The sequence below is a fragment of the Scylla paramamosain genome, chromosome 1 (assembly GCF_035594125.1).
Source record: "Scylla paramamosain isolate STU-SP2022 chromosome 1, ASM3559412v1, whole genome shotgun sequence".
Lineage (NCBI taxonomy): Eukaryota > Metazoa > Arthropoda > Malacostraca > Decapoda > Portunidae > Scylla > Scylla paramamosain.
Genome location: NC_087151.1, coordinates 18,909,305 through 18,929,160, shown reverse-complemented (window position 1 = coordinate 18,929,160; position 19,856 = coordinate 18,909,305).

The window sequence follows — 19,856 nt, the reverse complement described above, 5'->3', positions numbered from 1 at the left end:
AATTCTAAATCTTTTTTGTACCCTAAACCTACCAGAGGTTCATTGTTTATTGTGTACCTTCTGTGTGGATTTCCTCTACTTATGCTAAGTACTTTACATTTTTTTATATTAAACTGCATTTGCCATCTGTCTGTCCATTCGTTCATCCTATCCAAATCTGCCTGCAAGGGAATGGCATCTAATTCTAATCTAATTAATCTACCTATCTTCGTGTCATCCCCAAATTTACTAACGTCACAACTAATTCCACTATCCAAGTCACTGATGTATATTAAAAACATCAATGGCCCTTATACTGATCCCTGTGGCACCCCACTAATTACTTAATCCCACTCGGATTTAGAGCTGTTTATTACGACTCTGTCGCCTGTCACTTAGCCACAACCTTATCCACCCTAACACCTTCCCATCTATTCCGTGTGCCCTAACCTTTCTCAGGAGCCTCTGATGGGGTACCTTGTCAAACACTTCACTGAAGTCCAGATATAGGATGTCATAACTATCAGCATTATCTCCTGCCATGTAAACTTTACAGTAAAATCTTGACAAGTTTGTCAGGTAAGACTTCCCCTTTGTGAAGCTATGCTGTGACCAATTTATCAAGTTATGTTTGTCTAAATGTTCCCTAATGTTCTTTACTATTACAGACTTCATTATTTTATCTACAACAGAAGTTAAGCTTAAATCTCCTTTCTTAAAGCTTAAACTTGCCTCCACATTACCGGTATCTCAAGTGATTTCCTAAAGGCAGAAACTAACAGTTCACTAATAACTTCTTTGCATTCCTTAAGTACTCTGGGATACGAACTGTTCATGTTGACAAGTAGTTGGGTTTAGAAAGGGGGATAAAAACCCAGGGAGGAGTTAGGATTCTTTTAATCTCTAACATTTTGGCTGAATAGCCATCCTCAGAGAGACTGATTTACATGAGTGAAAACACACTACTTATAACAACATACAAAATTTTCTCATTTGACATTCGTACAGAGTATTGCCATCCTGGCGTGTACCTCACCTAATTTTATTTTCCTAGTCAGGTGGCATTATCCGCCTACGTGACGAGCCTTTACTGGGGATTTTCCTTGTACCTGACCTGAGGGCCAATCTGGCGGAATTACCCGCCCACCTGATAAAACCTTCTCTGTGGTTAATGACTCCCCTAGTTGTTATGAGGGCTGCCTCTATAGCTTTTCTTATTCTTTTCTTCAATCCAACTTTAATTTCTTAGCCTCTTCCCATTTTGGTAGGCATTTACATTTTTCTATGTGCAATACAAGGGAGTTTGATGTGTTGCATTTTAAAACATCTTTCCTATGCTCTGCTATTCTTGTTTTAAGTCCCCTGCCTGTTTCTCCTATGTACTGCTTTGTACAACCTTTGCATGGTATGCTGTACACTACGCTGTTATTATTAACAAGTGAATGAATGTCCAATAAGGACGATTTCATTCACTACCTTTCAGCCCACAGCATGAGAGTCAAATCTGATGTGATTATTGGTTTTTGCTTAAGAGCGTTCAGAATTTGCAGCAACAACTTCCTAAAGCAAGAAATATGATATATCATATCAACTTTCAAAAAGCTGGGTTATCCTGAAGGGCTCCTTGTTAGGCTTAAGAATAAGGTAAAGAAAATAACAACTGAAAACAAAGAGAATAAAGATCTCTGTACAACCAGCAAAAGAGAGAGTTATACATGTGTACCAAATTCGGACAAGGCTTCCATAATTAATAAATATTTGTCTAGAACAGGATTAAAAATAGCAACATTAGCGGGAGAGAAAATTGGTGAGCTAACGAGGACTAAAGAGACCGGACTTGTCAATAATAACAGCGTAGTGTACAGCATACCATGCAAAGGTTGTACAAAGCAGTACATAGGAGAAACAGGCAGGGGACTTAAAACAAGAATAGCAGAGCATAGGAAAGATGTTTTAAAACACAACACATCAAACTCCCTTGTATTGAACATAGAAAAATGTAATCACCTACCAAAATGGGAAGAGGCTAAAGAAATTAAAGTTAGATTGAAGAAAAGAATGAGAAAAGCTATAGAGGCAGCCCTCATAACAACTAGGGAAGTCATTAACCACAGAGAAGGTTTTATCAGGTGGGTGGGTAATTCCGCCAGATTGGCCCTCAGGTCAGGTACAAGGAAAATCCCCAGTAAAGGCTCGTCACGTAGGCGAATAATGCCACCTGACTAGGAAAATAAAATTAGGTGAGGTACACGCCAGGATGGCAATACTCTGTACGAATGTCATATGAGAAAATTTTGTTTGTTGTTATAAATAATGTGTTTTCACTCATGTAAATCAGTCTCTCTGAGGATGGCTATTCAGCTGAAACGTTAGAGATTAAAAGAATCCTACCTCCTCAATGGGTTTTTATCCCCCTTCCTAAACCAAACTACTCTGGGATATATTTCATCTGGTCTTGGTGTCTTGAATTTTCTTAGCCTATCTATCACCTGTTCCACTATCTCCTTAATTATGATAATATCTTTCAGCTTCTCATTCTCTTCTGCTCTAAAAATTTCACTATCCAGCATTTCCTGCATGTTTTCCTGGGTGAAGACAGTTAAAAAATACTTCTTCAGAATTTTACTAATCTACTCCCCAGAACTAACCAGCAACCTCAATCCTCACCAAACTTGTAGAACAATCAAGCACTTTCATTCATTGATGATACAAAATTCATTTCTTGGATTGGAATTTAGTCTATCAGTTGTCAACTGGTTTTAAAGTGAACCCTAACTTTCATTATGAAATCAGAAGCATCTGAGATCACTGTAGCACAATGGTGATAAGGCAGCATAGTGAAAACTGTGATGACAAAATGATTATGCTTATGAAGTGGTTAGTCTAGAAATAGTTCTGATATAAATTATAAAACTTGTGGCATGCAGTGAAGCAGAATTTATAGAGAAAGGGTGTCGGTTCTTTCCTTCCAAGCACAAAGTTTGTCTCTCATCAGTGGTATTACACATTACCAACAAATAGAAACAAAAGTGTTCAAAATTGTTATTTCTGACTCAAATCACTCCAATATGCCATTCAAAAATGGTGAAAAAAAATTGAAAGAATGTACAGATTTATAAATGCTTATCAAAGCTTTAAATATGCTTCATTCTGTCTCTCAAATCTCTAATATTAGAGTTACTAGTTTTAAAAGATTGGACTCCCAACTTTTTTTTACAAGGCCCATGGATCTCATTTGGAGGAAAGTAGAGACAAGGATTTAATATGGTATACATTCACATTTGGAATCATTCCATCACATCTCAACCTCCAGGCTAGATATACAGAAGATGGTATAACTATTAATCATATGACCTTAATCATGTAAGATTAAAATGGAAATTAAAAAAGCTCTTCCCTGGCAGGCAGTGAGGTTAAAAAAACTTTTCTCTGGCAGGTGGTGAGCTACAGCTACCTGGCTGCACCTCAAGGCCAAAGCCACTCCAAAGATGTGGTCTATGGGTCTGGTGCAGCAGCCAAGCCTCCTTCCTCTGGCCACAGCTTCTCTGCCAGATCTCCAACTCTTACCCAGACATTTTGACTGGAAATTCAGAAATCTGGTCATACAGCAGCTCCTGGCCATGCCTCAGACCATACTCACCTCAGCACTACACCACCTGTTATTACTGCCTTTGAGTCCTCAAAATTATCTCACATTTCCCCTTCCCCATTAGTCCATTCCTCATCATTCTCTGCACCATCACCTTTTTTCTCCTCATCCTTCTCACCTTCTGCTCACTCATCATCTCCCCCACAACCATCACTCCCTCCTGCCTCTCCATTTACTCATCCTGAAGCCATATTTGCCATGCACCAAACTTCTGCCACAGTTCACCCTGCTGATCCCAGCCAATTTATCATCAAGGACTCCACTTTCCAGGTTAGTAGGTATTTGTGATTTCTCTCTCTCTCTCTCTCTCTCTCTCTCTCTCTCTCTCTCTCTCTCTCTCTCTCTCTCTCTCTCTCTCTCTCTCTCTCTCTCTCTCTCTCTCTCTCTCTCTCTCTCTCTCTCTCTCTCTCTCTCTCTCTCTCCTCTCTCTCTCTCTCTCTCTCTCTCTCTCTCTCTCTCTCTCTCTCTCTCTCTCTCTCTCTCTCTCTCTCTCTCTCTCTCTCTCTCTCTCTCTCTCTCTCTCTCTCTCTCTCTCTCTCTCTCTCTCTCTCTCTCTCATTAAAAATGGTAATTTAGATTTGGGTCAATCTGTGAAAATACAAATAAGAAACAAATGCAAACACACACAAATGTACAAATTTGATTTTGGCTACCTTCTGTTCATTCATCTCCCTTTCCCCTTGTTTCTCCACCTTTTTTATTTTTTGTTTGAGAGAGAGAGAGAGAGAGAGAGAGAGAGAGAGAGAGAGAGAGAGAGAGAGAGAGAGAGAGAGAGAGAGAGAGAGAGAGAGAGAGAGAGAGAGAGAGAGAGAGAAATTTGCTTCAGACCAGGGTATTTCCACTTGTATAGTCTTAAAACAGGCCATAGCCATTTTCTTCCATGTCCTGTCCTTTTTCTTATTTGCTTCTACACACCTGCCATTATACCGTTCTTGTTTCCCAATTTTCATTTTATAACCGTACAAACTGTTGCATCCTCTCTCTATACTTGCTCAAAATATCTCATATTTTTCTTGCACTACTTTACCTTCAAATTGCTCTTTCCATTTAATTTTTCAATAAAACTTACTAAGCTCTGCAAAGTTTGCCTTAGCATAGTTCTGTCTCCAATTTCTGTATTGTTCTTTCCTGTGCAACACTGTTTCCTCCTGTAGTACTATCTCTATTGTCACATGATCACTTCTTCCCATTGAACTCAGACAATGTATACTTGGTCTACTTTCTGGGGTTTTCATAAACATTAAATCCAGCTGTGATGGTTCTTCTTCTCTTCTACATCTTATAGGCTCATTCACCCACTGTCTCGTTGTATTCATCATCATGGTTTGCATAAGTTCTTCACTCCATGACCCAACATTTTCTGTTACTTCCATCTCCTCTCAGTTAATTCTTTTAGTGTTGAAGTCACCTACTAAGAGTACTTTGTTACCTTTCCTTATCATTTCCTCCATACTATTTTTTGTTTCTAGTTGCATACTTTTGAATTTATTAGTCTACCATGCATTAGTTTTTGGTGGTATGTATTTCACAATGATTTTCCTTTTTTCACATCTTATGATCTTAATCACAACACTCATTGTTTCTACCATTCCATCACCATATTCCACTTCCTCAACAACAATATCCTTTTCTTACCAATATCATCACTTCTCTTCCCTTTCCTTTTCTGTCCTTCCATGTACTGTATCCTTCCTTTGCAAATCCCAACTTTATTTCCTCTTCTAGTTTGGTTCCTGTTAAACATACCACATCTGGTTTATTGTTCTTTAAATAGTCTTCAAGTTCCAGTAGGCTGGACACCAAACCATCTACATTAGTATATGTAATCTTTAAACTTCTGTTTGGTGGTCTTGTGTGGCATCTTTGTGCCACCATTTAATCACTTTCATGTCCACAACTTTCCTATGTTCTCTATTAATTTTTTGACTTTTAGTTTACTTCTCTATTCTTCGTTCATGTCTCTTTTATCCATATTTCCTTCAATCCTTTTGCTTTTGCCAATTTTCCTGTTCTTTGCAAGACATGTTCTGCTGCTGTTTGTGACATGATTCTTGTTTTACATTGGCTTTGTTCTATTTTTGTCATACTTTCCGATCCTGTAAACCTCTTCAATTTGTTCGACTCTCCCCTCTCCTTCCTCTGCCACTTCTGCTATAATTTCCTTAGTTCTTTTCACTTCTTTCTCTCTAGCTGTTTTCATGGGTAGGTTCTTTTCCTTGATCCCAAATACCACCATACACATCTTTCTCTGTACTGTGTCTCTCACAAGATTACTTTTTTCCTTTATTATTTTAATCACTTGCTTTTCCATATCCTTGTTGTTTCTGTTGCTGTTGCCTTGTTATGTCCTCCATGTCCACCTTTTGATGTTCTCTCTCTTTCCAACCTTTGACTTCCTCTGTAACTAACTCTCACTCCTCCAACCCTAACCTCTCTTGCAAAGTTTTCTTTAATTCTTCATTCTCTTTCTTGAGTTTCTTAATCTCTTCACAGTATTTCTTATTTAAGTCCACTATTTTTGTCACCTCTTCTCAGTTCTTTGTTTTCTTTTTCCCTTTCCATCTCTATTATATCATTGGATATCTTTTTTACATTGTCGCCACCCACTTCTGTTTCTTCCTTCCATGCCTTTATCATCGCTGTTAAGCTTCTTGTATTTTCACATTTTCTTCTTTAGTTATCCACATTCATGTATTTGTATGAGTTACATTGAGATCCTCTTCCTTGAAGCCCTCAAAAATACCTGTATGTGTGTGTGTGTTAACCTAGTTGATTACACTTATCTAGTTGTGACATACAGAAAAATACTGTTCCATCATTACAGTGCATGTGTCAAGGCTGAAGGAAGGACTTGGATAGTGAATGTGATAGTGTGGGTGATTGGGCCACTCAGGAAAAATTATACGATCAATCATACAAAAGTGTGATGCATGCTTCAAGTGCCAATGAAGAGCATTATGAAGACAAGGATATATATATATATATATATATATATATATATATATATATATATATATATATATATATATATATATATATATATATATATATATATATATATATATATATATATATATATATATATATATATATATATATATATATATATATATATATATATATATATACACACACATTGTATAGCTCTTCTTGATAGCTTGTTTTGCAGGGAAACTCCAGTTTCCTTCAACTTTATTCTTTCGTCAGTTGCTGTTTTGCCTTTTTCTGCAGGCAGCTTCAAGCTAGAAAAAACAATAAAACACTATGTAAAAGTTGTATAAAATTCACATCATATGACACTACACACAAAAAACAAAACACTACAAGCACCAAGATTATAAACTGGATTGACAGAAAACAATAAGTATCCACACACATCTTGCCTGTATGGCAATGAGAGAGGGACTGAAAAAGTTGGGTTCCTAACACTATGATAATGGTATTGGAACGGGCCTCCGAAACATTATCTTACAATATGTGATTGACTTGATGTTAAGTTATTATTCAGTACTGGATTTATGTGTTTAATATATATTGCCTCTAATAATTTTGTATCCATATTGGACTCTGTCTTGTATAGTATTCTAAAAACTTTGTCACAAAAAGGGATGATCATGTTCATGTGAATGGGGACTTATTGCTGAAAATGATGGAACAGCTGGTTGATTATTAGTTCAAGGAGAAATACCTTTATGTTCAGCAATTCTATGTGCAAGGTTATGTCTAGTCTCATAAAGTTTGGTGGCATCCCTACTTCCTTGATGCCATTTTCCTATCGTTCTATGCCAATAGAATGGAATACATCTACAACAAATAAGAGATAGCATATATCAGCGTTCCCTCACATATTCATGGTTTTGCATATTTGCAGAGTTTTCCCTAACCTAACCTAACTAATGGGGAGTTTTTAGAGTTGCCAGGTGTCACCACCAGCTCAGTCTTTCAGCCCAAAGAGCCCAAATTATTCTTTCAGTTATAAATTACAGTAACCCAAGATATAACGAACACATATGGGGGGAGAGTGGGTCACTTGAGATGAAAATTTGCTATATATGTGTATAGAGAGAGAGAGAGACAGAGAGAGAGAGAGAGAGAGAGAGAGAGAGAGAGAGAGAGAGAGAGAGAGAGAGAGAGAGAGAGAGAGAGAGAGAGAGAGAGAGAGAGAGAGAGAGAGAGAGAGAGAGAGAGAGAGAGGTAGGAGACAGCAGCCTTAAATAGGTTGTTATACCTGAAATTTGGTAAATAGAAGTTCATTATATCAAGGGTTTATTGTACATATCAACTTATTCCCCTTTTAATATATAGTGCACTGTATTTTAATTAAAATATCATGTACTATACATATAATAACTGTTTTTTATTGTCTTAAAGTGAATTGCTTAGTAAATGTGAGATGCATAGTTTAAATTTTAAACTATAAATATAGGTAGTTCTGATCCTTATAAGAATGGTTTCCCATATTCACAGATTTTAATTATTTGCAGGAGGCTCTGGAATGTAACTCCCACAAATGGCAGGGAAACACTGCATATCTTCCCTCCCACAACAGCGATGCACTTAATGAATTGGGCCGAGATAATTAGTGAAAGCTTTCTGTGTTAAAGAGATGCAGCTAGTGAGCCAATATATATACTGATCGTTCATTTAATCCTTTATGTCATAAAACTTCTCTGAAAAAATCTAGTGAATAATTTTTCCTCTATCACGGCACTGTCCTTGATCTAAATTACATATTAAAACTACACATGATAGTGTAATGATCAGTATGCTTGGCTCACAAACCACATATATATATACGAGTATATATATATATATATATATATATATATATATATATATATATATATATATATATATATATATATATATATATATATATATATATATATATATATATATATATATATATATATATATATATATATATATGCTTGGCTTTGTCTCCAAACTCTCCCCCATAGAGAGACTGTATTAACCTGCAGAAATAAAGCTATCATTCAGGGAAACTGGTTTGTTTGCCAAACAAACATTACATTGCTGAATATTCTGTGGCACCAAATGCTTTGTCAGGAATTGTGGCAATGATATTTCAATCCTTGTCTTTGCATCCTACAATTTGTATGCTGAACATAAACCTTATCAACAAGTTTCTTGAGCTTCATATACTTTTATACATATTATACAAAGTCCATGATAACTGAAAAAAACTATGCAAATAATGCAATGTAGCAGTAGCATCAAGGTAACACCAGTCTGCTACTAGTACTGCTGGTATCCACCTTCTGACCTGCTCAGATGAAGCAGAAGCATTGTCCTCTTCAAAAGAATCCTCAGCCACCACACCAGACCGCTCATTGTTGTGGTAGTGTTGGGAGTAGAAGTTGGGGTAGTGGACAGGAGGAATGACACTGCCCTCACTCTGTGTTGAAAATATATGCTGCCATAAGATGGAGAAAATACTGAATCTGATACTGAAAGAAATAAAGAACAAAATTGTTTACAAAAATTTTATCATAATTGTTTATAATATCAAGCAAATCTACAGAACATAGGACAACTCTACAACAAGCAGGCTCCAAGCTCCAGGCTGGCAAGCTTGAATAGTCTAAACATCATATAAACTTTTGACTGAATAAAGATTCAGATGGATCCATGCTATTTTACAGGTTTTAAGCTTTTAACAATGATACAAGTTCCCCATCAAAGGAACAACAAACTAAAGTCAAGTATGCGATCTCCTTCACTTTGTGTGCCTTCTTGTTTCAGTAAAATAATGCTCAGCTTCATTTATCCAATTTTCATGGTCTAAACGAAACCTTTCTTATCAAAGATAATATAAGTTGTGGGATTTAGTTCGCAATCAAATCAACATTTCTCTATTTTACCTACATCTGACATCTCTATTTATATGAATTTTTCAACAGCTACCCACCAACCAAGAGAAGAGTGCTGTGGAGATCTCCATCACCCACAATAAATCCCTGAAATGCCTAAATAAACTTGGGATTCATGTCAAAAAAAAAAAAAAAACTCACTGGGACATAGTACACATATGCAAGAGTCCAAGGCAAGACTATCCCACCATCTGTGTACCATGGAATGTTCCCAACAACTGGAGTTACCCACAACTGAGCTGCACTTGGTGCCAATAACCACTCATTCTCAGATATCCAACTCCTAAACAAATCAATGCTGCAGCTGATTACCACTAGGACAATACTTAGTAAAAATTAACAAAGGTGGGGAGTTCCTCAGTCTATTACCATTACTGGGTAGGATACAGATGGAGAAATAGTAAAAAAGATAGTTCAGTATTTGGTACAGTAGAGAACACTAACCCTCACCTATAGAAAGAGATCAGCCATCAATACTTTCAAAGGAATAATTTCATCACTTTTACGAAGAACTTGCCTTTAAGTATTTTTTAACCCCTTGTATACCAAACCGCTAAAACGCATGCAAAACAAACTTTATGGAGAAACAGAATAACATTACCAAAAACATGTATTTTGAGTGTTTTTGATCATGTGATCTATAAAAACGCTTAAGTACATGCAAAGAACATTATGTTTGGGAAACAAAAGGACATTACGAGAAACGTGTATTATGAGTGTTTTTATAAGTTCCTTAAGTACCAAAAAGCTAAAACCCACAAATAACACTCTTTATTTAGACAATAAGAAATAAAAAAATAAAATAAATAGGATTTTTTTTTTTGTTATTCATCTTCATAGGTACCGAGATGCCAAAATTCTGGGAAAATTCAGGGCAATTATGTGATAAGAGAATATTATCAAAAAAGTTAATTTCAGCTTTTTTTTTTTTTCGGACTGTTAAGTACTAAACGCTAAAGTGCATGCAAAGCATCCAATATGAGGAAATTAAACGACCTTACCAGAAATCTGTGTTTTGTGTGTTTTTAAGCATGTTAGGCACCAAAACGATATATAATAAGGAACTCACTCTATATGGGAATCCAAAATAAAGTTACTGAAAACGTGTCTTCTCAGTGTTTTACGTAGAAAAACGTTAAAACGGATGCAAACCAACCAATATTAAGAAATAGAAAAACGTTACCAAAAAGGTATATTTTGAGTGTTTTTGAGCTTTTTACCTACAAAAACGCGAAAATTGATGCAAAGCACTCTATATTGGGAAACAAAAGGACATTGCAAGAAAAGTGTATAATGAGTGTTTTATAGTTCAAAGGAACCACAAAGCAAACAACGCAAAAACTCGTCTATATGGAAAGTTAATTTAAGCTTTTTTTTTTCGGACTGTTATGTACCAAACCCTAAAGTGCATGCAAAGCCTCCAATATGAGGAAATTAAACGACCTTACCAGAAACCTGTGTTTTGTGTGTTTTTTAGCATGTTAGGCACCAAAACGATAAATAATAAGGAACTCACTCTATATGGGAATCCAAAACAAAGTTACTGAAAACGTGTCTTCTCAGTGTTTTACGTAGAAAAACGTTAAAACGGATGCAAACCAACCAATATCAAGAAATAGAAAAACGTTACCAAAAAGGTATATTTTGAGTGTTTTTGAGCTTTTTACCTACAAAAACGCGAAATCTTGATGCAAAGCACTCTATATTGGGAAACAAAAGGACATTGCAAGAAAAGTGTATAATGAGTGTTTTATAGTTCAAAAGAACCACAAAGCAAACAACACAAAAACTCGTGTATATGGAGAGATTTCTTAGATACCAAAATGCTGAAACTCATGAATAACACTCTTAATTGAAAAACAGAACAACCTTACTAAATGTGTGTATTTTGAGTGCTTTTCACATTCTTAGTTACCAAAAACCCCAAATTACATGCGAAAATAGCTTTGTGGGGAAAAAAAAATGACTTTACCAGAAAAGTGTCTTTTGAGTGTTTTTCAACGTGATAGGTAATAAAGCACTCAAAAGCAGGACAATCACATTACATTGGAATAAAACCATTTTTTACCAAGAACTTGCCTTTAAGTGTTTTTGAGCTCCTTATATACAAAACTGCTAAAACGCATGCAAAACACACTTTATGGAGAAACAGAATAACATTACCAAAACCTTGTATTTTGAGTGTTTTTGATCATGTTATCTATAAAAACGCTTAAATACATGCAAAGAACCTTATGTTTGGGAAACGAAAGGACATTACGAGAAACGTGTATTATGAGTGTTTTTAAGTTCCTTAAGTACCAAAAAGGTAAATCCCACAAATAACACTCTTTATTGAGAAAAAAAAAATAAATAAATAAAAAATAAAAAAATAGTTTTTTTTATTTTTCTTTATTTATCTTCATAGGTACCAAGATGCCTAAAAGTGCATGCAAAGCCACCTATATCGGGAAATTAAACGTCTTTGCCAGAAAACTGTCTTATGAGTGTTTTTCAGCTTGTTAGGCACCCTAACGGTAAATAACATGCAAGTCACTCTATATGGGAATCTAAAACAAAATTACTGAAAAAGTGTCTTTTCGGTGTTTTACGTAGAAAAATGCTAAAACGGATGCAAACCAACCAATAAGAAGAAATAAAATAACATTACCAAAAAGGTATATTTTGAGTGTTTTTGAGCTTGTTACCTACAAAAAAAACGCGAAAATGGATGCAAAGCACTCCCTATTGGGAAACAAAAAGACATTACGAGAAAGGTGTATAATGAGTGTCATTATTTTTGAGGAAAAGAACTTGTGGTTCACAAGAACCACAAGGCAAAAAACGCAAAAACTCGTGTATATAAACAAGTTTCTGAGATACCAAAATGCTGAAACTCATGAATAACAATATTAATTGAGAAACAGAACAACCTTACCAAATGCGTATATTTTGAGTGTTTTTCACATTCTTAGCAAAACCCCAAATAGCACGCGAAACTATGTTGGAAAAAAAATGACATTACTAGAAGTGTCTTTTGAGTGTTTTTGAGCGTGTTAGGCAATAAATCAGAAAAAAAACAGGGCAATCACATTACATGGGAATAAAATCAACTTTTACCAAGAACTTGCCTTGAAGTGTTTTTGGCCTCCTTACAAACCAAAACGCTAAAACGCATGAAAAAACTCCTTTATGGAGAAGCATCCTAGTACCTATGAAGATAAATAAAAAAAAAAAAAAAGATTATATTTTCTTTTCTTTTTTTATTCTCTATAAAGAGTGTTATTTGTGGGTTTTAGCTTTTTTGGTACTTAATGAACTTAAAAACACTCATAATACACGTTTCTCATAATGTCCTTTCGTTTCCCAAAAAATAGTGTTCTTTGCATGTATTTAAGCGTTTTCATTAGTAACATGATCAAAAACCCTCAAAATACTTGTTTTTGGTAATGTTCTTCTGTTTCACCATGAAGTGTATTTTGCATGTGTTTTAGTGTTTTGGTATATAAGGAACTCAAAAACACTTAAAGGCAAGTTCTTGTTAAAAATTGGTTTTATTCCAGTGTAATGTGTTTGCCCTGGTTTTTAGTGCTTTATTGCCTAACACGCTCAAAAACACTCAAAAGACACTTTTCTGGTAAATCATTTTTTTTTTCCCACAAATCTATTTTCGCATGCAATTTGGGGTTTTGGTAATTAAGAATGTTAAAAGCACTCAAAATACACGCATTTAGTAAGGTTTTTCTGTTTCTCAATTAAGAGTGTTATACATGAGTTTTAGCATTTTGGTATCTAGGAAACCTCTCCATATACACGAGATTTTGCGTTTTTTGCTTTGTGGTTCTTTTGAACTATAAAACACTCATTATACACTTTTCTTGCAATGTCCTTTTGTTTTAAAATATAGAGTGCTTTGTATCAATTTTTGCGTTTTTTTGTAGGTAACAAGCTCAAAAACACTCAAAATATACCTTTTTAGTAACGTTTTTCTATTTCTTGATATTGGCTGCTTTGCATCCGTTTTAGCGTTTTTCTATGTAAAACACTGAGAAGACACGTTTTCAGTAAATTTGTTTTAGATTCCCATATAGAGTGAGTTCCTTATTATTTATCGTTTTGGTGCCTAACATGCTAAAAAACACTCAAAACAGATTTCTGGTAAGGTCGTTTAATTTCCTCATATAGGAGGCTTTGCATGCACTTTAGGGTTTGGTACATAACAGTCCGAAAAAAAGCTGAAATTAACTTTTTTGATAATATTGTTTTATCATATGATTGCCCTGAATTTCCCCAGAATTTTGGCATCTCGGTACCTATGAAAATGAATAACAAAAAAAAAAAAAAAAAGAAAATTTCCATTTTTTAATTTTTTAAATTCTTTTTTTATATTTTCTAAATAAAGAGTGTTATTTGTGGGTTTTAGCTTTTTGGTACTTAAGGAACTTAAAAAACACTCATAATACACGTTTCTCGTTATGTCCTTTTGTTTCCCAAACATAATGTTCTTTGCATGTATTTAAGCGTTTTTATAGATAACATGATGAAAAAACACTGAAAATACATGTTTTTGGTAATGTTATTCTTTTTCTCCATAAAGTGTGTTTTCCATGCGTTTTAGCAGTTTTGTATATAAGGAGCTCAAAAACACTTAAAGGCAAGTTTTTGGTATAAATTGGTGTTATTCCAATGTAATATGATTCCCTGCTTTTTAGTGCTTTATTGCCTATCATGCTTAAAAACACTTAAAAGACACTTTTCTGGTAATGTCATTTTTTCTCACATAAAGGTGGTTTCGCATGCAATTTGGGGTTTTGGTAACTAAGAATGTGAAAAGCACTCAAAATACACGCATTTAGTAAGGTTGTTCTGTTTCTCAATTAAGAGTGTTATTCATGAGTTTCAGCATTTTGGTATCTAGGAAATTTCTCCATATACACGAGTTTTTTGCGTTTTTTGCTTTGTGGTTCTTTTGAACTATAAAACACTCATTATACACTTTTCTTGCAATGTCCTTTTGTTTCCCAATATAGAGTGCTTTGCATCAATTTTCAAGTTTTTTGTAGGTAAAAAGCTCAAAAACACTCCAAATATACCTTTTTGGTAACGTTTTTATATTTCTTGATATTGGTTGGTTTCCATCTGTTTAAACGTTTTTCTACTTAAAACACTGAGAAGACACGTTTTCAGTAACTTTGTTTTGGATTCCCATATAGAGTGAATTCCTTATTATTTATCGTTTTGGTGCCTAACATGCTAAAAACACTCAAAACACAGATTTCTGGTAAGGTCGTTTAATTTCCTCATATTGGAGGCTTTCCATGCTCTTTAGGGTTTGGTACATAACAGTCCGAAAAAAAAAGAGCTGAAATTAACTTTTTTGATAATATTATTTTATCACATAATTGCCCTGAATTTTCCCAGAATTTTAGCATCTCGGTACCTATGAAGATGAATAACAAAAAAAAAAAAAATCATATTTTTTATTTATTTTATTTATTTTTTTATTTTCTAAATAAAGAGTGTTATTTGTGGGTTTCAGCTTTTTGGTACTTAAGGAACTTAAAAAAAAAAAAAACACTCATAATACACGTTTCTCGTAATGTCCTTTTGTTTCCCAAACATAATGTTCTTTGCATGTACTTAAGCGTTTTTATAGATAACATGATCAAAAACACTCAAAATACATGTTTTTGGTAATGTTATTCTGTTTCTCCATAAAGTTTGTTTTGCATGCGTTTTAGCGGTTGGGTATATAAGGGGTTAAAAAATACTTAAAGGCAAATTCTTCGTAAAAGTTGGTTTTATTCCCATGTAATGTGATCGTTCTGCTTTTTAGTGTTTTGTTGCATATCACGCTGAAAAACAATCAAAAGACATTTTTCTAATGTCATTTTTTTTTCCCGCATGAAGATAGTTTCGCATGTAATTTGGCATTTTCGTAACTAAGAATGTGAAAAACACTCAAAATACACAATTTGGTAAGGTAGTTCTGTTTATCGATTAAAAGTGTTATTCATGCATTGATTCATTTTGGTATGTAAGAAATTTCTCTATATACACGAGTTTTTGCGTTTATTGCCTTGTGGTTCTTTTAAAACTATAAAACACTCATTATACACGTTTCTCGTAATGTCCTTTACATCCATTTTTGTTTTACATCCATTTTTGCATTTTTTGTAGGTAACAAGCTCAAAAACACTCAAAATATTTCTTTTTGGTAATGTTATTCTATTTCTTCATATAAGATGGTTTGTATCCGCTTTAGCGTTTTTCTACGTAAAACACTGAAAAGACACGTTTTCAGTAATTTTCTTTTGGATTCACATATTGACTGACTTCCATATCATTTATCGTTTTGGTGCCTAACATGCTGAAAAACACTGAAAAGACAGGTTTCTGGTAAAGTCGTTTAACTTCTCTATATAGGTGGCTTTGCATGCACTTTAGGGTTTGGTACATAACAATCCGAAATAAAAAGGTATAATTAACTTTTATGATAATGTTCTTTTTTCCACATAAATTCCCTGAATTTTGGCAGAATTTTGGCATCTCGGTACCTATGAAGATGAATAACAAAAAAAAAAAAAAAAAAAATCCCATTTTTAAATTTTTTTATTTATCATTTTTTTCTCTAAAGAGTGTTATTTGTGGGTTTTAGCTTTTTTGGTGATGTTCTGTTTCTCTATTAAGAGATATAGAATATATTTAATTTTCATTCAGGCGGTTTAGTGTTTGGTACCTAAGAGACTCAAAACTCTGATAATGCACGTTTCTCGTAATGTCCTTTCGTTTTCTCATACAGGGTGTTTTACATGCATCTTTAAGATGATGTACGTAACAGACTCAAAAAGACTCAAAATACACGATTTTGGTAAGTTTTTTTTTTTTTCTGTTTGGTAAGATTATTCGTGTTTGTTGCACGTGTTTTAGCGTTTTGGAACGTAAAAAGTTTAAAACACTTAAAAGACATGCTTATTATATTGCATTTCTATATAAGGTGCTTTCCATGCTATTTAGCGTTTTTGTGCCTAATACGCTGAAAAACACATAAAAACACATTTCTTATATTGTTGTTTAATTTTCTCGTATAGCGATCAAGCATTATGGTGTTTTGCTACCTGACAATGTGAAAAAACATTCAAATTACACGATTTTGGTAATGTTTTTTCTTTCTCCATTTTTGCGTTTCGGTACCTAAGCTAAAAAAAAAAAAAAAAACTCATAATACACATTTTTTGTCATGTCCTTTCGTTTCCTCATATAGGCTGTTTTTGGTGCTTTCTTACCTAACAGGGTGTTTGCATGTATTTTGACATTTTAGTTCGTAAGAACCTAAAAAAAACACTCTAAAGACACGTTTTAGTAAAGTTGTTTTGTATTCCCCTATGGGGTGATTTCGTTACTTACTGATTTGGTGCCTAACACGCCCAAAAAATAACAAAAGACAAGTTTCTAGTGATTTCGTTTCGTTTCTTCATATAGGTTGCTTTACATGCATGTTGGCGTTTTGGTAATTATCAATGTAAAAAAATACCTGTTTTTGGTAAGTTTGTTCTTTTTCTTCAGAGCACTATTGAAGTACTGATTTGGTACATAAGAAAGTAATAAAAAAAAAAATAACACACACACAACAAACGTTTCTCGTAATGTCGTTTTTATTTCCATATGCAGGGTGATTTGTTTGATGACAGGCGATTTTGTACATAATAAACTCAAAAAAAAAAAAAAACACAAAATACACGTTTTTGGTTAGTGTATTCTGTTTCTCTAAATATGGTATTTTCATACGTTTTTAAAGTCGTTTCATATACGAGTATCTAGATATGGGTCTTTGCATGAATTTTGGCTTTTTGGTAACTAACAATGTGATAACACTCAAAATGCACGTTTTTTTTGGCAGTATTGTTCTGTTTCTCCATATAGAGTGTTTTTCATGCGTTTTACCCTTTTGATACTAAGAAAATAAAAAAAAACACTCATAATACACGTTTCTCGTAATGTCTTTTAATTTTTCCCATATAGGATATTTCCGATTCATTTAGGCGTTTTTTTACGTAACAATCTTACAAAAGACTCAAAATACTTGTTTTGTATGCGTTTTAGCGTTTTCGTATGTAAGGAGCTTAAAAACACTTAAAGGCAAGTTATTGGTAAAAGTTGGTTTTATTCCCATGTAATGTGATTGCCCTGCTTTTTAGTGCTTTATTGCCTAACACGCTCAAAAAAATTCAAGACACTTTTCTGGTAATATTTTTTTTCACACATAAAGCTAGTTTCGCATGCAATTTGGGGTTTTGGTAAGTAAGAATGTTAAAAAGATTCAAAATACACCCATTTGGTAAGGTTGTTCTCTTTCTCAATTAAGAGTGTTATTCATGAATTTCAGCATTTTGGTATCTAAGAAACATCTCCATATACACGAATTTTTGCGTGTTTTGCCTTGTGGTTCTTGTGAAACTATAAAACACTCATTATACACGTTTCTCGTAATGTCCTTTTCTTTCCCAAGAGTGCTTTGCAACTATTTTCGCATTTTCTGTACGTAACAAGCTCAAAAACACTCAAAATATAACTTTTTAGTAATATTATTCTATTTCTTCATATTGGTTGGTTTGCATCCGTTCTAATGTTTTTCTAAGTAAAACACTAAAAAGACACATTTTCAGTAATTTTGTTTTGGATTCCCATAAAGAGTGACTTCCATATTATTTATCGTTTTGGTGCCTAACTTGCTGAAAAACACTCAAAAGACAGGTATCTGGTAAAGTCGTTTAATTTCCTCATGTAGGTGGCTTTGCATACACTTTAGGGTTTGGTACATAACAGTCTGAAAAAAAAAGGTAAAATTAACTTTTTTCATAATATTATTTTTTCACATAATTTCCCTGAATTTTGCCAGAATTTTGCCATCTCGGTACCTATGAAGATAAATAAAAAAAAATAAAAAAATCCTATTTTTTATTTATTTATTTATTTTCTCTATAAAGAGTGTTATTTGTGGGTTTTAACTCTTTTCGTACTCATGGAACTTAAAAACACTCATAATACACGTTTCTCGTAATGTCCTTTCGTTTCCCAAATATAGTGTTCTTTGGATGTATTTAAGCGTTTTTATACGTAAGAGATGAAAAACACTGAAAATTCATGTTTTTCGTAATGTTATTTTGTTTCTCAATAAAGGGTGTTTTGCATGCATTTTAGCGTTTTGGTATGTAAGGAGCTGAAAAACACTTAAAGACAAGTTCTTGGTAAATGTTTGTTTTATTCCCATGTAATGTCATTGCCCTGCTTTTTTGTGCTGTATTGCCTAACACGCTCAAAAACACTCAAAAGACACTTTTTTTTTCTGGTAATGTCATTTATTTCCAACATAAAGCTAGTTTCGCATGTAATTTCGGGTTTTGGTAACTAAGAATATGAAAAACAATCAAAATACACGTATTTGGTAAGGTTGTTCTGTTTCTCAATTAAGAGTGTTATTCATGAATTTCAGCATTTTGGTATCTAAGAAAAATCTCCATATACATGAGTTTTTGCTTGTTTTGCCTTGTGGTTCTTGTGAAACTATAAAACACTCATTATAAACGTTTCTCGTAATGTCCTTTTGTTACCCAATATAGAAAGATTTGCGTCCATTTTCGCTCAAAAACACAAAAAATACCCTTTTGGAAATATTATTCTATTTTATGATATTGGTTTTAGCGTTTTTCTACGTAAAATACTGAAAAGACACGTTTTCAGTAATTTTGTTTTGGATTCCCATACAGAGTGACTTCCATATTATTTATTGTTTTGGTGCCTAACATACTGAAAAACAGGCAAAAGACAGGTTTCAGGTAAATTCGTTTAATTTCCCCATATAGGTGGCTCTACATGCACTTTAGGGTTTGGTACATAACGGTCTGAAAAAAAAAAGCTAAAATCAACTTTTTTGATATTTTTTTTTTTCATATAATTTCTCTGAATTTTATGAAGATCAATAACAAAAAAAAGCTATTTTTTAATTTATTTATTTTTTCTCTATAAAGAGTGTTATATGTGAGTTTAAGCTTTTTTTAGTACTTAAGGAACGTAAAAACACTCATAATAGTCGTTTCTCGTAATGTCCTTTTGTTTCCTAAAGATAAGGTTCTTTGCATATATTTAAGCGTTTTTATAGGTAACATGATCAAAAACACTCAAAATATACCTTTTTGGTAATGTTATTCTATTTCTTCATATTGGTTGGTTTCCATCCGTTTTAGCGTTTTTCTACGAAAAACACAGAAAAGACACGTTTTCAGTAATTTTGTTTTGGATTCCCATATAGAGTGACTTCCATATTATTTATCGTTTTTGATGCCTAACTTGCTGAA